This window comes from Bos taurus, chromosome 2 (genome assembly GCF_002263795.3).
Source record: "Bos taurus isolate L1 Dominette 01449 registration number 42190680 breed Hereford chromosome 2, ARS-UCD2.0, whole genome shotgun sequence".
NCBI lineage: Eukaryota > Metazoa > Chordata > Mammalia > Artiodactyla > Bovidae > Bos > Bos taurus.
Window position 1 is genome coordinate 19,297,004 of NC_037329.1, and position 21,462 is coordinate 19,318,465.

General features: G+C 41.5%; 1 pseudogene; it reads left to right on the plus strand.

The window, feature by feature from the left end:
- The first annotated feature begins 2,545 nt into the window (after positions 1–2,545).
- Positions 2,546–21,221, plus strand: LOC781702 (histone-lysine N-methyltransferase SETMAR-like; annotated as a pseudogene).
- The last annotated feature ends 241 nt before the right edge of the window (positions 21,222–21,462 follow it).

The window sequence follows — 21,462 nt, forward strand, 5'->3', positions numbered from 1 at the left end:
TCAAATCACAGACCCCTTTCTCTTCACTCGCATGTTTGCTCCAACTTGCTATCAACTGGATTTTACTATGAGACAAGTGGTGGGAAAGTGAAGGCAATCAAGAAAAGGAGGGAACTCTGTTATTGTTGCCAGCTATCCCCTCTTGAGAGGGGAGTCCTGGAGCTGTTTCCACTTCCCTGAAAAACTGAACAGAGGAATAGTATTCATCTGAGTCACCTAGATGCCTCCCTTTTATTTCCTCTTTCCCCCCAAGTCAAATTGGGTACCGATTTCTTTCACTTTATCCCCTGAACATTTCTCATCTCTACACAACCCTGCAGGCCTCCAGTTTTTCACCTGCCCGAGGGCAGAGCCTCCTAACTAGTCTCTTTTCTTCACCACTTTCACCACTCAAAATTTCACATGAAAACAATGCCTGCTATCTGTCTGCTTTGAAGAAGTGGGTAAAACAGCTGTCTTCTCCCACTGTCTGTATACAGGACGCTGTGCACTGGATCATGTCTCTGAAAATTCGATGTGGAAGCCCTAGTCTCCCATGGGACTGTATTTGGAGAAAGGACCTATAAGGCTGTAGTAAAGCTTAAGTGAGGTCACAAGGTAAGACCCTAGCACAGTAAGATTGGTATCCTTATAAGATGAGTAAGAGAGACCAGAACTCTCTCTGTGTGTCATACGAGGACAGTGAGGAGGCAGCCACCTGCAAGTCGGGAGCTCCCACCAGAAATCAGACCTTTATCTGGGACTTCTAGCCTCTAGAACTGTGAGCATGTGTGCATACACACGCACAAGCATGTACAGTCCTCTCAGGAAGTCCATTACACACATGCACAGAGACACATAGGCCAGGGAGCCCACAGTGGGCCCTGCTGCTAGAATAAAGCGGCACCACACAGGTCTCGGCGACACCATGTCCATATCCATGTCCAGATGGTTGCTCTGGCAGAGTGGGACAGACCCTGCCCAGACCACGCAGGGCGTGCTTAGACTCTCCTCCACAGCACAATCCACAACCACCAGCACGTCCCAGTGCTTCCAGCCATTCCTACTGCAATCTGCCAACAGGGAAGAAAGGGAAGTGACTCACAGATATTATCACTTGTACAGCAATATGGACTCCTTGAAACTGACTTTATTGTCTGCCAAATGTGGCAACCAAGACAGCTCTCGCCCTGGGACAAAATCAAAGGAGAGAAGGATTTAAGAAAAAAAAAAAGAATCCTCCTAGACAGTAAGACCCACAATGCTCTGGGGCCACATCTAACTAGCTTACAGCCTCTGATGTCAACAACTTCCAAGGCTGGCATGGTGTATTTGCAAACACATTCCAGAAGGGTCAACAAGATCTGGTGTTGACACAGGCCCATAACTGTCAAAGGCAGTAGTTTTCAATTTATAGATGCTGTAAAGCTTTGGCAATATGATTGCTACAATGTGTGGTGTATTTTTTGAGAAGAATCAGGAGGTGGGTGTTGGAAAGTATTGGCTCCACATTTGGTCATCGACTTGGGCTTCTGAGGGCAAAACTATAGTGATTTCTCCTATGGCAAGACAACTGCAATAGTAGTTCCAAACAATGAACCCTGGAATGCTATACGGTTCTTAACTAGCAAACTCTAGACTTCTATGTCAGACCAAAGGCACATTATTCAACAGTAAACATTGATTACCACCTATCACATGCCAGGCACATAGTGCAGAATTGGCACCACGGGAGCACAAGCAATGGGGGATACGTTTACCTCCAGGAGACTCAATAAATGTTAGGTTTCGTTGTTTCCAGGGACACTCCTGGAAGGACAGTGATAGAAGGAAAATAAAAACAAAGGAGAGGGGTGGCAATCACAGCTACATCAGCCTTTGCTTCTATCACCTCAAGATGTGAGTGTCCACAGACACAGCTTGGGACTTCTTTGTGTGGGTGGCAATAGGAAGAGCGACTTTTCATTGTCTGAGACCCAAAGATAATACTGGGCCTGATTATTGTCCAAAATAAAACATCACAAAAAATATTCTTCATTTATTACCACTTACAGAGCAAGACCAGCATTTGGAGGTACTGAGAGTCCAGGGTTCAAAAGTCCTGACAATATGATTCTCGACTGTGCAGAAGAGTGCCTGCTGTTTTTTTGTGTGTGTGCATATACATGTACATATGTATGCACAGGCCTATGTGCTGGGCTAAACCTCTCCAAATAGATCCCTTATGGTTTTCAAAAGCAGAGGTAGCCAGATCATTGACAGCCATGCAGCCAGTAAATATTTGCTAAATACCTCCAAGGTGCCAAGCATGCTGCTGACACAGAGAGGCTAAAGGGCAACTGTATGACTCTCAGAAGTTAGCATTCATCTGCTTAAGAACAGAGAGAATATAGCATAATTAGATTCAGATTCACACACTCATTTTCAGGCAATTCCAACCAGGAAAGTCTTTTTATCTTTACCAAAAGAGAAAAAGGAGGCGGGGGTGGGGAATGGTTATCTCTACCAACTAGAATGGCTAAAATTAAAAATTAAAAACAATGACAATACCAAGTGCTGACAAGACATGGAGCAGCAGAACCCTCAGACATTGCTGGTAGGAATAAAAATGGAACAGCCACTTTGAAAGACAGGTTGGCAGTTTCTTACAAAACTAAACCTACTCTTACCATAAGTTTTGGCAATCATGCTCCTTGGTATATACCCAAAGGAGTTGTAAGCTTATTCCCCACCCCCAGAAAACCTGCACATCAATGTTTAAGGCAGCTTTATGCATAACTGCTAAAACTCGAAAGTAAAAATAAACTGTGATTCTATCAAACGTTTAGAGATGAGCTAATGCCCATCCTTTTAAAACTCTTTCAAAAAATTGCAGAGGAAGGAACACTTCCAAACTCTTTCTATGAGCCCATCATCACCCTGAGATCAAAACCAGACAAAGACAACACAAAAAAAGAAAACTACAGGCCAATATCACTGATGAACATACATGCAAAGATCCTCAACAAAATTTTAGCAAACAGAATTCAGCAACACATCAAAAAGCTCATACACCATGATCAAGTTGGGTTTATTCCAGGGATGCAAGGGTTCTTCAATATACAGAATCAATGTGATACACCATATTAACAAATTGAAAGATAAAAACCATATGATCATCTCAATAGATGCAGAAAAAGCCTTTGTTTGACAAAATTCAGCACAAATTTATGATTAAAACTCTTCAAAAAATGGGCATAGAAGGAACCAACCTCAATATAGTAAAGGCTATATATGATAAGCCTACAGCGAACATTATTCTCAATGGTGAAACACTGAAAGCATTTCCCCTAAGATCAGGAACAAGACAAGGGTGTCCACTTTCACCACCATTATTCAACATAGTTCTGGAAGTCCTAGCTACAGCAATCAGAGAAGAAAAATAAATAAAAGGAATCCAGATTGGAAAAGAAGAAGTAAAGCTCTTACTGTTTGCAGATGACATGATATTATACGTAGGAAACCCCAAAGATAGTATTAGAAAATTACTAGAGCTAATCAGTGAATTTAGCAAAGTTGCAGGATACAAAATCAATACACAGAAATCACTTGCATTTCTATACATTAACAATGAAAAATCGGAAAGAGCCATTAAGGAATCAATCCCATTCACCACTGCAACAAAAAGAATTAAATATCTAGGAATAAACTTACTTAAGGAGACAAAAGACCTGTACACAGAAAATTATAAGACACTAATGAAAGAAATCAAAGGTGACATAAACTGATGGAGAGATATTCCATGTTCCTGGGTAGGAAGAATCAATGTTGTGAAAATGACTACACTACCAAATGCAATCTACAGATTCAATGTGATCCCTCCAAATTACCAATGGCATATTTCACAGAACTAGAACAAAAAATTTCACGATTCATATGGAAACACAAAAGACCCCAAATAGCCAAAGCAGTCTTGAGAAAGAAGAATGGAGCTGGAGGAATCAAGCTGCCTGACTTCAGGTTATAGTACAAAGCTACAGTCATCAAGACAGTATGGTACTGGCACAAAAACAGAAATATAGACCAATGGAACAAGATAGAAAGCCCAGAAATAAACCTATGCACCTCTGGGTACCTTATTTTTGACAAAGGAGGCAAGAATATACAGTGGGGCAAAGACAACCTCTTCAATAAATGGTGCTGGGAAAACTGAACAGCTACATGTAAAAGAATGAAATTAGAACACTTACTTGGAGAAGGCACTGGCACCCCACTCTAGCACTCTTGCCTGGAAAATCCCATGGACAGAGGAGCCTGGTTGCAGTCCATGGAGTCCTGGCTGCAGTCCATGGAGTCACTAAGAGTCGGACACGACTGAATGACTTCACTTTCACTTTTCACTTTCATGCATTGGAGGAGGAAATGGCAACCCACTCCAGTGTTCTTGCCTGGAGAATCCCAGGGATGAGGGAGCCTGGTGGGCTGCCGTCTATGGGGTTGCACAGAGTCGGACGTGACTGAAGCGACTTAGCAGCAGCAGCAGCAGCAGCAGAACGCTTCCTAACACCATACACAAAGATAAACTTAAAATGGATTAAAGACCTAAATGTAAGACCAGAAACTATAAAACTCTTAGAGGAAAACACAGGCAGAACACTTGATGACATAAATCAAAACAAGATCCTCTATAACCCACCTCCTAGAGTAACAGAAATAAAAACAAAAGTAAACAAGTGGGACCTGATTAAACTGAAAAGCTTTTGCACAGCAAAGGAAACTATAAGCAAGGTGAAAAGACAACCCTCAGAATGGGAGAAAATAATAGCAACTGACAAAAGATTAATTTCCAAAATATACAAGCAGCTCATACAACTCAATACCAGAAAAATAAACAACCCAATCAAAAAGTGGAAAGAGACCTAAACAGACATTTCTCCAAAGAAGACATACAGATAGCTAACTCCTGAAAAGATGTTCAACATCGCTCATTATTAGAGAAATGCAAATCAAAACTATGATGAGATATCACCTCACACCAGTCAGAATGGCTCTCATCAAAAAGTCTACAAACAATAAATGTTGGAAAGGGTGTGGAGAAAAGGGAACACTCTTGCATTGTTGGTGGGAAAGTAAATTGATAAAGCCACTATGGAAGACGGTATGGAGATTCCTTAAAAAATTAGGAATAAAACCACCATATGACCTAGCAATCCCACTCCTAGGCATATACCCTAGGAAACCAAAATTGAAAAAGACACATGTATCACATTGTTCATTGTAGCACTATTACAATAGCTAGAACATAGAAGCAACCTAGACGTCCATAGACAGATGAATGGATAAAGAAGTTTTAGTATATATACACAATGGAATATTACTCAGCCATAAATAGGAACACATCTGAGTCAGTTCTAACAGGGTAGATGAACCTAGAACCTATTATACAGAGTGAAGTGAATCAGAAATAGAAAGATAAATACTGTATTCTAACACATATATATATATATAGAATCTAGAAAAATGAATGGTACCGAAGAATTTATTTCCAGGGCAGCAATAGAGAAACAGCCATAGAGAATAGACTTATGGACATGGGAGAGGGGAGGAGAGGGTGAGATGGATGGAAAGAATAACATGTAAACTTACATTACTAAATATAAAACAGATAACCAATGGGAATTTGCTGTATGGTTCAGGAAAATCAAACAGGGGCTCTGTGTCAACCTAGAGGGAGGGAGATGGGAGGGAGTGGAAGGGAGTTTCAAAAGGGAAGGGATATACGTATACCTATGGCTGATTCAACCTATGGTTGAGGTTTGACAGAAAACAGCAAAATTCTGTAAAGCAATTATCCTTCAGTAAAAAATAAATTAAAAAAAATAAAATAAACTATGGAATATCCAGATAATACAATATTATTCAGCATTAAAAAGAAATGAGCTATCAAGTCATAAATAGACACAGAAGAACCTTAAATTCATATTGCTATGTGAAAGAAACCAATTTTAAAACGTACATATTAAACATTCCAATTATATGACATTTTAGAAAAGGCAAAACTATGGAGACAGTAAAAAGATTCGTGGTTTCCATGGGTTTAGGGGGAAGGAGGGATGAACGTGTGGAGCACAAGAGATATTTAGAGTGGTGTAACTATTCTGTATGGTACTATAGTGATGGATACTCATACATTTGTTGAAACTCATAGAAGATACAATATTGAATTCAATTGTTAACTGTGGGCTTTGAGGGACATGTCAGTGCTAGTTCATCAGCTGTAACAAATGTACCATTTATTTGGTACATTCATTTGGCACATTGGGAGGTTGGTGAAGGGGTAGGTGTTATATGAGAACTCTCTATACTTTCTGATCAATTTCTGTGAACCTAACACTGCTCTGGGCTTCCCTGGTGGCTCAGAGGGTAAAACGTCTGCCTGCAGTGCAGAAGACCTGGGTTTGATCCCTGGATCGGGAAGATCCCCTGGAGAAGGAAATGGCAACCACTCCAGTACTCTTGCCTGGGAAATTACATGGACAGAGGAGCCTGTTAAGCTATAGTTCATGGGGTCGCAAAGAGTCAGACACGACTGAGTGACTTCACTTTCACTTTCTAAAACTGCTCTAAAAATAGTCATAAGTAAATAAATAAGGCATTTCAAGCTGTGAACACTTGTACAGTGGATATGATAGGTAAGTTTCTCATCTGGGGCCCTCAGCAGATTTCTTGGGCTCTTTTTGACATGAAAATACTTTACATTTTTACACTGGAAACTATTCCTTCTGAGAGCATACAGCCATGTTCGGAACTGGGATAGTGTCTCCAATGAGCCTGTACCCAGCCCCAGGAGTTAGGTCATTGCTTCCAACCCAGGAGCCAGACAAGGTCTACCCAAAGGAGCTGGTGCAGACAGGAGCTCTTAGTGTTCCATGGCCAGAAAGAACTGTATTGAAGAGTGAGAATCCTTGACCAGGCACAGTAATACGGGCTGTGATATATTAAGCGAAAACAAGTACTTTGCAAAAGAGCCTAAATGGGATGGTCCCGACTCCAATGGATCTTAGACAAGAGACATACCGATTGTTATCACTAGCTGTCTCAGGATGACAACCTAATGTGACTTTTATGCTCTGCTTTGTGCACCCCTACATTCTAAATTTTTTACAACAGACATGTATTATTTTTTAATCAAGGGCAAGAAAGAGAAAATATGAGAGAGAAAGGCCATCCATCAACAGAATCCACTGAGGGTTTGGGTTTATCAAGATGAAAAATGACCAGCAAAAAACCCCTCATACATCCAGCTTAGAGCTAGCTTCTGAGATACAGAAGCTGGGATACACTTGTGTTAAAAGGAAAACGGTACACATGAGAACATAAACCCATATGTATTGCTTTTAAGCCAGTTACTTGGGCCGCAGCAGTAAGGATCTGCCCAGTTCTTGTCCACATGCAGAAGATAATCAAAAGAGCACAAAGTATTTGAACGCGGCAGGTTTCCCCATCAATGCCCAACCTCTTTGTGTATGGCAGGAAAAGTCTCTCTCTAAAGCTAAGGGCAAGAATGGTGGTGTCTATAGCCCCCAAACAGATACAGATTAGACAACCTCCATTAGGGGTCTGAGGATTTAAATCTTAATAGATTGAGAGCAGGGAAGTGAGGGGAGGGGAGAGAAATTAAATAAATCGGAACCACAGCCAAGGATCAAAACCTAATACCGTCTCCTTGATGTGATGTCTCTTCCAGGGGACTGTTAACACCTTGTAACTTAACTGACACCCACAAGGGAAACACACAATAATCCACACACCCAAAAGGGATTACAGCCTCTGGAGCAGGACAGAGAATTCCTTCAGAAAGTCTCAGCAGTGAAGAAGTAAGAGAAAAAGGGGATTTTTCTTAAATGTCCCTCAATATTCCTGAGTGTGGTTTGTCCTTTCAAATCCTGTTTCCTGGGAACGCACATTTTTGTATTTTAGTGAAGGGCTCATGTTTGATGTGTGAGGTAGTGGGTTTCCAGATTCTGTCTAGGGGGCTGGATGAGAAGTTGAGGATGGGCTGTGAATTCCAACCAAGAGTTGCCAGGTCCACAAAGAGGTGCTGCCAACCCTAGTCCTAACATGGTGAGAAACATTCTGGGTCAAGGTCACTGCTGAGGTTGGAGCTCTCAGTTGAAGGCCAGATCTGTGAAGCCAAGCAGGTATCATTCTATCTTGGGCCTACTTTAAAAAAAAATAAATAACTAGATGGACTCCTCTGGTGGTCCAGTGGCTTAGACTCTGTGTTCCCAATGCAACGGCCCAGGTTCGATCCCTGGTCAGGGAGCTAGATCCCACACTGCTGCAACTTAGAGTTCGCATGCCCGACCAAAGATCCTGCATGCCGCAACTGAGGCCCAGTGCAGCCAAATAAACAAGCACATTTAAAAAAATAACCACAGCTTAGGAATTCTCAGAAGTCACGTGGATTGACAAGATATTAGGGGTTCGAGAAGTAGGGTTAGGGTTAACTCTGTGTTTAGTAATGGTCTTCTAGATTTTTATGATGTATGAATAACGTTGATAGTCACATATCCTGTATCCTCCACAACGAAGTTGTATGGGAAGTAACAGTGTCACTTCCATTTTATGTGAAGAAACTAAGCCTCGGGGAAAATGATTTCCTCAAGTTGGTGAGCTAGTTAAGTGACAGAGCTGGGATATGAACCCAGATCTTCTCACGCAGAATTCTGTCCACACTGCCTGCCCTAGGGCAGCTGTCAGAGCACTAAAAGTCTAGAGTTACTTCCAAGCAGGAACTCAGAGACAGGGCTTGCAACGGGAGCCTGGATGTCTGGGAGTCTCTTTCAGGACAGGGATCCTGCCCTGTTTTCCTTCGTTTCAGGGGCTGATACATGGAAGACTCGTCATGAATGGTGGGCGAAGGAGGAAAATGGGTCAGGAACACCTGAGGTACCCAGTGGGACTCAGTACCAGCTCACAGACTAATGAGTTTTGGTGAATCAGCATCATTCCCAGCAGGGACTCCATTAGGAGGAAAGCAATGAAACCTTCCACAGCAGCTGCAGCACCGTGGCTGAAGCTGGGGGCATATGTTATCTACCCTCCTTACCCTTTGAGGACTTTCGGAAACAACCTTGGGCCACCTTGGAGGTCAGGGCTGGAGCAAGTAGAGAGGGAGGAGGGAGACTTGAGCCACTGAAGACTGAAGCAGGTGATGTTTAAATTACTTTTGTGTTTAAAGATAGGATCATGGCTGAACTTACCAATCTATAGTGGGCATCTTTCTAAACCAGTAAAAATATACACCTCTAACACCATGGTAAATATCTGTATTGTTCTTCACAGTATATAAGAATACAATAATTTATTTATCTGACACCCTTTTGAGGTGTCACCCTTATATCGCTTCCTCTTTTTTTCTCTATTATAACCATGCTACTGTGAACATCCCTTCAAACACAATTTTCAAACTTAATAAAAAGGATTGGCTAATCAGAAGAGAAAAGGTGACTTTCACCTTGAAGAGGAGCACTGGGGCAGGCTTCATGGCACACAAGAAGTGTGAGCTGGACCTGATGGTTAGGTACAGAGACTATGAGATGACAACGAGAAACAGGCAATCCAAACAACCGGCTGAACTAGAGCAAGGGGTTTGGATGGACTCCGGGAGTTGGTGATGGACAGGGAGGCCTGGCGTGCTGAGGTTCATGGGGTTGCAAAGAGTCGGACATGACTGAGCGACTGAACTGAACTGAGAGCAAGGAGACAGAGGCAGGAAAGCATGAGGTGCCCACAGAGAATGAGAACATTGTGTGATGAGATTGGAGCACGCAGTGAATGAAGCAGAGCGCCTGGAAATCGGATTCCCAACTATGTTTGGACAGAAGTGAGGAGGACTTGAACCATCCTGCAAAGCGATTTATTACTGTAGACCAACTAGAACATGTTCATCATCTTATAGGTAATTCAAAGTCAATTCTCCTGTTAATAATCACAATGAAAAAAGAACACCCTTGATTCCAGACTGGAAGATTTAAAAGAAAATTCAGACCCAAAAGTTCAGTGAGATATGCATGAAAGAACTTGGCATGGACTTGTCACACAATTAAGTGTTTAATTAAAGCTAACTCAGTATGGAAAATCAAAACAAGAGGTAATTTTTAAATTCTGGGATTCTGAACTTAGAAACTTAACTTTTTTCATGTTGACTTTGCCTGTTTTGTGATTTTAGTTTCCAATAAAGTCACATGGGGAGAAGACAAACTTGCTTCAAGAAGGAAAAGCCCCACATATCCAGGTGGCTCCTGGAATTTGTTTTCAGACTGTTTATCTCTTTAGTATTCAAACTCTCACCATCTGATCATCAAATTCACTCCAGTCTAAACTGGCCTATGAATTTTTTTTTTTCTGTGTTTGGAGTATATATTAGAAATTAAGATTTACTGCATTTGCAGACCATTTTGCCTTTTTATGAAAAAAGTGGAGGCAATAGAGACCCACTTGTCCAATGTGTCATTTTCAACACGGTGGGCAAGCGGAGGGTGGCAGCTTTATTTATCACTGCCCGCTTGCTGGAGTGCTGGTAAATGGAATTGCTTGCTCTGCCAAGCACATGGGGAATGAGCACAGCAGTGAGGCTGGGTTTTTACAGCAGCTCTGTGATCTTGAATTATGAAAGGATTAGACAAGATTTGAGAGAAGGGAACCTCTGTTGTTTTTCTTCCCTCTTTTGTAAAGATTTGAGGGTGAGGAAAAGCCTAGCATAAAGACAATTTAGAAAGTCCACCAGATGATGTTCTTTGGAAAATGGGTTCGGAGATTTCTGATTTATTTCCTCTGGTTAACTGCCAAGTAAGAAATCACAATGCAAATAATGACTTCTCTCTCTAGAGTGAGGAATCCATTAGTATTTAACCCAAAGTCCTGCTGTGGCCCTGAAGCACTGCTTTCACCGCCAAGCTTAAGGCCCACATACTATTCTGTTTTCATACATATGAGTTGAAGCCCAGGTCTGCATAACAATGTTACTAGTAAGTGAACTCTATTTTTTGGAGGTGCTTATCATTCCTAAATTTTATCAAATCCAATTGGTCTGCAAGCTGTTAGTTTTTGGGTATCTTTGTTAAGGAAGCTATGGATACCCATAGTACCATTTTTGGCCAACCCCCTTCCTGCCTAACCTTTAGGCCATGCCCACAGGTCCGTCTCTGCGCATCCCATTATCCTCTGGTGCCTCTTCAAGGCAGGCTCAACCGAAGCCGACATCCCAACGTCCTAGGGGTATTATTCAGGGGCTTTAGTGTAATGAGAGGCTCTTCCTGAAGTTCCAGCCTCTCTCTCCATCCTCTGCGGCAGCCACAAAGCTTCTTGAATATGTCATGCTCTATCTTATTCCCGGGTCAGAAATAAAGGCTGGGTCCCTTGGAAAGAAAACCCCATCTGTCTCAGTCAGTAGGAGCTCTCATAACAAAATACCACAGACTGGGTGGCTTAAACAACAGAAATTCATTTCCCACAGTTCTGGAGGCTGGAAGTCCAAGGTCAGGGTGCCAGCATGGTTGGATTCTACTGAGGACTCTCTTCTTGACTTGCAGATAGCTGCATTCCTGCTCTGTCCTCACAGGGTGAAGAAGAGAGAAATCTCTCTTCCTCTTCTATGAAGACACTAATCCCACCATGAAGGTCCCACTCTCATGACCTCATCCAACTCCACCTTCCAAAGGCCCTATCTCCAAATACCACATTGAAGGTTAAGGCTTCAACTTATGAATTTGGGGGGCAATAGAAAACATTTGGTTTATAACCATCGAATATGCTTTGCTTTAGCACTTGACTTAAATGGTACTTCTGTCGGGAGCGTTTCCTAAAATGCCCAAGACTATGTTCTCTCACACTATCGCATGTTTATCACGGCCATGACCACACTGTATTGCGACTGTTGGTACACCTATTATGTCTTCTCCTACGGGACTGAACTCTTTGACGGCAGAAAGTGTGTGTTATTCAAAGATGGGTCCCTTCTACTCAACATAAAACCATGCATATAGTCAGTATTTAAATGCCTGTTGCCTAAGTGCATTAGTCAGGGTGATGTTAGTTGTTTCAACAAAATTTAAGACAGAGAAGTTTGGACTTTCCTGGCAGTCTGGTGGTTATTTAAGACTCCAAGCTTCCATTGAAGGGGGCGTGGGTTTGATCACTGGTTGGGAAACTAAGATCTCACATGCCGAGTCTCATGGCCAAAAAAAAAAGACACAAATTTGTTTCTCATGCATGTAACAATCCAGTGCTGTTTTTCAGCAGGCAGCCTTCCACAGGGTTGTTGAAGACTCAGATTCCTTCCACCGGGTGGCTCTGCCGTCCCCTAGACCTTCAGGTACTATTTCAGTCAGCAGATGGGAAGAAAAGATGAAAATGATATACCTGCTTCATGATTATTTCTGCCTGGAAGTGACATGCTTCTTGTTCAAGCATATCACATTGGTATGAAATGGCCCCAGCTGGATGAAAGGGGTGAAAGGGTGGTAGAGAGCAGGCTGAGAAATATGAATCTCATGGGCAGCTGTTTCCAAACAATCACCCTTTACTATGGGACGAATGAATGAATGAAAGAATGAAATCAAAGATATAATATAGTGGAGAGAATGCAGGAATGTGGTGACCAAGAAGGAAAGCATATTAAATCCCCAAACACCTTGATTTTATAAAAGCAAGAGGTCCAAACTAGATAACTTAAATCCTAATTAAATTATCTGACCCTCAATTATGCAACTATTTAGTGAAAGGCATGGTCCCATGGATAGAAAAGCAGGGCAGGCTACAGTCCACAGGGTCGCAAAGAGTCAAACACACTGAGCCAGTAATGCATTCAACGCACGGCGATTAAACTCAAGTGACTTTGGTTCTTGTCCTAGTTTGTTGAATGGAAAAGTTACTCCTCTCCACATCTCTATGAACCTGTATCATCATCTGTAAAATGAGAGTTTTGTGCCAAAGTTTCCTACAATTCAGCCCAGTAAAGGGACCACAACCAAGAACTTAGAGGCTTATTCTGAAAATGAAAGTGAAAGTCACTCAGTTGTGTCCAGTTCTTTGTGACCCTATGGACTTGGCATTCTCCAGACCAGAATACTGGAGTGGGTAGCCTTTCCCTTCTCCAGGGAATCTTCCCAGCCCAGGTCTCCCAGCCCAGGAGACGGAACCCAGGTCTCCCGCATTGCAGGCAGATTCTTTACCAACTGAGCCATAAGAGAAGCCCTATTCTGAAAATGGTACAGTTCAAATCCCTGGAATCACACGGACAACCAGTTTAGAAGAGAAAATGCAATCCACGGATCAGCCCCTTTATCTGCACATCCTCTATGCTGTGCTGTGCTTAGTCACTCAGTTGTGTCCAACTCTTTGTGACCCCATGATTGTAGCCCACCAGGTTCCTCTGTCCATGGGGCAGACAGATTCTTTACCATCTGAGCCACCAGGGAAGCCCTTCAATGAAATGAACTACGTGTGAAAGTGTTTAGAATCAGGCAGACAGAACACTGTTTATATATCTCTATTCATTCAAAAGTGGTCTGGGATTGCTCTGAGGTCAGTGAGCATGGCCTGAATGCCTGTGTCATTCCTCGGGCAGACCTTAGACCATCACACAGTGAGAATGAGAATGACTGTTTCTCAGTTATTGGAGATAAGAATTTGACATCTGATGGTTTTCTGATTGTTAATACCAACTCTGTTCTTTCTCTTTAAACAATTCTAACCAAGCATTTCATGCTATTCAGATGTACTTTAAGTCTCAAATTTTAAAACAACTGGGTAGAAAAGATTAAAAAGGGCTGAAGAGCATGCTGACTTCATTAGCAGCCTGTTTTAGGAAATTATTAAAAAAAAAAAAAAAAAACTTCTGTAATAGAAGTTTTCAAATGGCAACAAACTTACTAGTCATTTTTCAGAAGTTACTGAGAAACTGCAAGTGTTTTTTGGCCCTAAGACTTTATTTTTTAGAATCTCATATAGCTAAATGACTGAGGCTTTAGTCCTCAAGGACTTCCCTGGTGGCTCAGCTGGTAAAGAATCCATCTGCAATGTGGGACACCTGGGTTTGATCCCTGGGTTGGGAAGATCCCTGGCTTGGGAAGGTTCCCTGGAGAAGGGAATGGCTACTCACTCCAGTATTCTTGCCTAGAGAATCCCATGGACAGAGAAGCCTGGCAGGCTACAGTCCATAGGGTTGCAAAGAGCTGGACATGACTGAGCGACTAACACTTCCACTTTTCACTTAGTTGTCAAAGTACAAATCAGTAAGAATGTGTCCTAGAACTCTTATAAGTTTTTATTTTCAATTAGATCATTATATTTCTTCAAGAGAAAATAAAAGGGATCCCTAGTGTTCTGAAGGCTGTACTTTCTTTCCCATGCATACGTCTCAGTAAACATAACAAAATAAACAAAAGTAATTATCTCTTATATACCCCCCCAAACTGTGGGAGTTTGGGGGGGTATACATACTCTTACATACCTCACTGTGACATCCTGCTCTGACTTATGTGTCTGACTTCCTTGTGCTAGCTCTCTTTTTTCTCCCCTCTGTATCCCTTGGGAAGAAAGTCTTCGTCCTGAGGATGGCAAAATGGTGGCAGAGAAATGATGCTACTTTGGAAATGACTGGCAAAGCACTCCCTAGGTTCCACCTGCCAGGGGAGGCCTCCCTGCCCTACCTCAGCCCAACACCGCCATTTCACACAATTTACCTTCCACCCCAAATCTGGAGCACCAGTCTATAAAGAACAAAGGGAAAAGCAAGCTGTCCCTTAAAGAATTGAGAACTCTTAATTCTTTTTCATGGTATAAAGCAATATGTTACTGTGACTTTTGACCTCCAGGGGTTGGATTAGATGATTTTCCACATGGGTTACTGTGAAAGGTTTTATTGCGCATTCACTTCACAGATCCCCCCACAATTTAAATGCCATAAAAATGGCTAACATATGTACCAGGTTTTAAAAATGTCCATCCACCAAATGGAGTTCCTTCTCATGCGGCCACCCGGAGCTGGCAGCGTTTCCTCCACACACCTAGAGAAGGTTCTAAGTGGGAGGCAGAGTCACTCTGTTGAGCTGTAATGAATGCAGCTCCCAGGGTGGAGGTGACAGACTTTCTGCCTCTATGACCCTCAGAGACACATCTTGGCTGGTTTTGTTTTTTTTTTTCCCAATACTGGTGGGAGTTTTATTTGTCTGCTTGCTTTTCTTCTTTGGGAAGTGGGTTTTTAAAAACATTTCTCTGTGGGTCACAAAAAATCTGTACTCCTAGATTCCATGAAGGTAGAATGAATTAACATGGCCCACAGCCACTGTCTCAGTGGGCTATTTCAGTTCTCATGCTCGCCCGAGTGTTCTCATTTGTAAGCTACCAACATTACTAACCTACCTGTTAAAAAACACAGGGAGAGAATTTATCATGATTCACTAGGAGCAATGCAGTCTTTTCCTTAGCAGGAAGTCATTGTCTTTATATCCATTAGCTAGCAACAACAATACTAAAAAAAAATTACATACATGGATGCACTTCTCTTTTCATAACAGATGTGATTTCTCAAAGCAAGACTGCCTGTGAGAATTCCTTCAAGGTCTAGTTAATTACTGCCTTCTCTGTAGATTCAATGATCAGGTGTGATTTCTGTCTTGACCTCTTTTTTGGCACTCATCATAGTGTGCCCTAGATCCCCCTAGGGACCTAAAAGGAAGCCTCATAAGGGTCTGAGAACCGGCCTGTTAACAGTGGTCCCCTGTCTTTCTTCAGCACTGGTTTCCCCTCTGCTCACAACCCAGCCTGAAGAGGACACTGCTCGTCCGAAGGACACTTTTATCTGTCCCTGGGTGCCAGCCAGATATACTCCAGGCACCAGAAGGAAGCTGGAGGTCAAGGAAGGCCTCCTCCTGTCCCCTCAGAGCCTCGCCTTGTCACTTGGCTTGGGCATCTCCATTGAGGACCAATGAAGTTTCACTTGGGCAGCTTCATCAGCTTCTGATCTTCAGCCCTCATTCCACAGTGGCTTTAAATTAATCCAAAGGACCATCGATGGTCTGTCCATTTTTCATCCTCTTGGCTCAACTGGCATTTATGATTCCCATCTCTCTGCCCTTTAATAACAGCAGTGGGGAGGGGAACATTCTTTTAGAAGTTAGCAGCAGAGCTCACCAGGTGGAGATTTGTCTTTTGTTTACCAAAACATTCCAATACATCATTTTGGTTGAAGCAAGATGGTCCTCAGGACATAGGTGGGATGGAGACAAGAAGTTTATAAAGTGAGGGTTTTTTAGTTTCTAGGAGCAGTGTTGGAGGAATGGGGTGCGCAGGAAAGAGGATAAGCTAGGAGAGATGAGAAGGGATGGCCCAGCAACAGAAGGGAATCGAAGATTCAAGGAAATGAGAAAGTGAGTGAGAAACTCACAGCGAAGGATATGACAGATGGACTTTTTAGAATAGTAATGGTTAATGTTTTCAATATAAAGTTGTTTTTTCTGTTCTGGACATCAGTCTCATATTACAAGCAGGATTAAATGTGCTCAGTGAAAAAAGCTATAGGTTTAAAAATAATGATCATTATTAATAAATGAAGATCATCTAAATTAGTTCAAAATAGCAAAATATGTTGCACATATTGTTGTTTAATCTCTAAGTCTTATCCAACTCTTTGCACCACCCTCCCCCCGGAGTGTAGCCCACCAGGCCTTTCTGTCCATGGGATTTCCCAGGCAAGAATACTAGAGTGGGTTGCCATTTCCTTCTCCAGGGGATCTTCCCAACCCTGGAATCAAACCCGTGTTTCCTGTATTGGCAGGCAGCCTTTACCACTGAGCCACCAGACAAGCCCACGCCATACATACAGGCACCCAAACAAACTCAATTTCTTTTCCACGCACACCTATACATTGTATCTAGGATAAGAGACAGAGTTTTACAGCTTCTCTTTAACACAGTTATTCTCACGTATATCCCCCTCTTCAGTGTTTCTCCTACTCAGTACCTGCTGGGAATGGAATCTGGGAGAGAGTAAGGAAAATGAGCATATTCCATATTTGTATAAGACCATAACCTAAAGGCTTCCCTCGTAGCTCAGTTGGTAAAGAATCTGCCTGCAATGCAGGAGACCCAGGTTGGGTCTCAACCCAGGTTGAGAAGTAAATGGCAACCCACTCCAGTATTCTTGCCTGGAGAATCTCATGAATTCTGGAGGAGCCTGGCAGGCTATGGTCCATGGGGTTGCAAGAGTTGGACACCACTTAGCGACTAAACCACATAAACCTAAAGAGGGGATATGCAACAAGGAGTAATATACAAGAGAAACCAAGAATTCAGGGGAAGTGAAAAATCTGAGTACAAAAATCTGGGGTGGAGAAGGGTCTCCAGATAAAATAAGGAATGCCCAATTAAATCTGAATTTCAGATAAACAAATTACTTTTTATGTCCCAAATATACTTCTCCTTATACTAGATGCCCTTAGTTGTATTTGAGGAAGTTGGAAGACCTAGAGTAGGAGAATTCTGGACTCTGTCAGAAGTAAAAAACATTTAAAATGTCATAGAAGAGTATGGCTTGGATACAGTGAACGTCTCAATCAAATAATATTGCGCATTTTCAGAAGTGCTGTGTTTAGAGTCAGGCTCAAAGTCCTTCACAAATTTGTATAAGTTACATGGTTTTTCAGACTATGAAACACATGATGTGAATATTCGCTCTCAACATCAACATTAACCATGAAAACTTCAAGGAGGTCCTAACACCACTGTCTTATTAACTGTCAAAAAAAACCCCACTGGCTATTCTATCTCTAAAGGCAATTACTATTCAAACCCTTAAAGGTATAGGGAAACTAATTACTATAAAGACAAGTGAATAGATCCCCCCTCAGCTCCTTCCCTATACGGTAAACAGAATGAAACGTAACCCAGGGACCCTTACCTAACAAAACTAGGCCAGCTTAGTTACCATATAGTCAAGCAGGGCCCTGTCCACTCTCCTACTACCTGATTTTATCAGGCAATAACAACTGTGCTCTTAAAATGTTCAAATTTCCAAAAGATCCAAGCCATCCTCAGTGCAATAGGATGAAACAATAGGAAATACTTTCCAATTAAAGAAAAAGGTTATTACAAATGTGCTTAATAAAATACAAGGTAAATGTACTTAATAAAGTTACGGCTTCAAGTAAAATGCAGGAAACCTCTTTCATTTTTATTAAAGCTGGATTTACTGCTGTGGTTTATTGGTTTGCATTCTCAGAACTTAATTTAGACTCTAGATGATTTGTTCAAAGGAAAGTAGATAGGTCAGCTGTGTGTTGGCCTATCCCAGCCAAGTGGTTGTGATAGAGGTACTCAGTAATCATGGCCTGTGTCACATGTCCTAAACATACAAACCCATTCAGAGAAATCTTTCCAACTTACACCAGGTTTCAGCAGGATGAATTTTCTACAAATATACCAGGTGAGGTTTTTTCTTTTCACTTTCGCACTGCAATTCTACCTCTCTCTCAGATCTGCTAGCTTGAATCCTACTGAGTCTTTAAGGCTTGTGCACAGGATCACCCCACCTCTCCAGCCTGTCAGTTCTCAGTGGGTGCTGCACTACTCTAAGGCGGCACTTCGAATATTTGTGGGGATGCTCTTCTGGTGTTAGTGTGATTAAGCACTTAAATATATTACACTACATGCTATTTTACTGTAAACCATTTTTCATCTATTTCCTCTTTATATTACAGTAGGGATATTATGTTGATTTTTAAAAATTAAGTATGGAAGGAAAAGACCAAGAAAAATCATGACACTTCACTTCTGAAAAAGGGAAGTACAGAGGGGTGTTTCCCCAACCACCTATAGATTTTTAATGAAGCTACGGAAATTAAGACCATGTTATGTTGGTTGAAAACTTGATAAACTGACAGTGGAAAAGAATAAAGAGCCCAGAAACAGGCCTATAGAACTTTGTCTATTATACAAGAAGCATGCCAAATTGACGTGGACTGAGAGACTTCAATAAATGGAACTGAGAAAACAGGGTTATCCATTTGGGAAAAGAACCAAACTGAATTTCTTTCTCACATCATATACAAAAATCAACTCCAGATGGATTAAACATTTAAGTGCAGAAACAAAACTTTAAAAATATATGTGTGAATATAATTTAGCCATAGAGTAGGGAAAATTTTTTTTAAACAAAACATAAAAAGCACTGGCTATAAAAGGAAAAGGAATAAATTTGACTACATTAAACTTAAGTACTTTCCAATTATGAGTGTTTAATATATTTTTGTTATTAATACATTTCTAAAGTGCTCAATTCCAATGTAAATCTATTTGGATAAATAACATACAGAGATAAATACCTGGAAATCAATGTTCTACATTATTTGAGAAGTGCTGACTGCTTATTGAAAATAAGAAGATATGACCTAATTGGTTATGTCTGGGAGTAATGACAGAGAAGGCAATGGCAACCCATTCCAATACTCTTGCCTTGAAAATCCCACGAACGGAGGAACCTGGTAGGCTGCAGTCCAGGTGGTCACGAAGAGTAGGACACAAATGAGCGACTTCACTTTCACTTTATTTTAAAGAAAGTGAAAACATTACAAACTAGCACCAGATGTTTGCAATTCACATAACTGATAAAGGATTAGTATCAAAGTACATAAAGAACTCCTAAATATCAAATTAAAAAACACACACACACTAACATGCGCTGAAGAATTGATGCTTTTGAACTGTGGTGTTGGAGAAGACTCTTGAGATTCTCTTGGACTGCAAGGAGATCAAACCAGTCAATCCTAAAGGAAATCAGACCTGAATATTCATTGGAAGGACTGATGCTGAAGCTGAAACTCCAATACTTTGCCCACCTGATGCGAAGAACTGACTCACTGGAAAAGACCCTGATGCTGGGAAAGATTGAAGGCAAGAGAAGGGGATGACAGAGGATGAAATGGCTAGATGGCATCACTGACTCAATGGACATGAGTTTGAGCAAGCTCCGGGAGTTGGTGACAGGGAAGCCTGGTGAGCTGCAGTCTATGGGGTCCCAAAGATTCAGACACAACTGAGTGACTGAACGGAACTGACTGTTGAACTTTGCAGTTTGATACTGGAATACATTCTTAAATAAATGTGGTTATGTTATACACCGTTTTAACGTGCATTTCTCCCTTTATGTTTTTCTGCCAATGATTTATTACTCGCTGTTTATTTTATATTTATTTAGACTATAGAAATGATGTTAGACAAGAAGCAAATTCAACCGATTTTCTTATTCGAGTTCAAAACGGGTCATAAAGCAGTGGTCACAACTCGCAACATCAACAACGCATTTGGCCCAGGAACTGCTAATGACCACGCAGTGCAGCAGTGGTTCAAGAAGTTTTGCAAAGGAGACGAGAGCCTTGCAGATGAAGTATATAGTAGCCAGCAATTGGAAGCTGACAACAACCAACCGAGAGCATCATCTATAACTACACGAGAAGTTGCCCAAGAACTCAACGTCGACCATTCTGTGGTTGATTGGTATTTGAAGCAAAGAGGAAAGGTGAAAAAACTCATGCCTCACGAGCTGACCGAACGTGAAAAAAATCATCATTCTGAAATGTTGACTTCTCTTATTCTACACAACGACGACGAACCATTTCTCAATCGGACCCTGATATGCAACAAAAAGGTGGATTTTATACAATAACCAGAGATGACCAGCTTAGTAGTTGGACCAAGAAGAAGTTCCAAAGCACATTCCAAAATCAAACTTGCACCAAAAGAGGTTATGGTCACTGTTTGTTGGTCCGCTGCTGGTCTGATCCACCACAACTTTCTGAATCCAGGTGAAACCATTACAGCTGAGAAGTATGCTTGGCAAATTGATAAGATGCAGCAAAAACTGCAACGCCTGCAGCTGGCACTGGTCAACAGAAAGCGCCCAATTCTTCTCCATGACGATACCCAACCCCACTCTGCACAACCAGCTCTTCAAAAGTTGAACAAATTGGCTTAGGAAGTGTTGCCTTAGCCTCCATATTTGCCTGATTTCTTGCCAACAAACTACCATGTCTTCAAACATCCCAACAACCTTTTGCAGGGAAAACACTTCCGCAACCAGCATGAGGCAGAAAACACTTTCCAAGAACGCTGGATCCCGAAGTATGGGATTCTATGCCACGAGAATCAACTTATTTTCTTGGCAAAAATATGTTGACTGTGATGGCTCCTATTTTGATTAATAAAGATGTATTTGAGCCTAGTTGTAATGATTTAAAATTTCTGGTCCAAAACAGCAATTACTTTTATACCAACCTAATATACACTGCTAGTGGAAATTAAATTAGAGCAACTGTTGTGGAAAACAGTTGATTTTACCTACTAAAGTTAAAACATATCAGTACTCTAATGACACAATAATTCCACTTCTAGATTTATATACAGGAAAACTCCTAGATATACATGCCAAGAGCTGCGTACAAA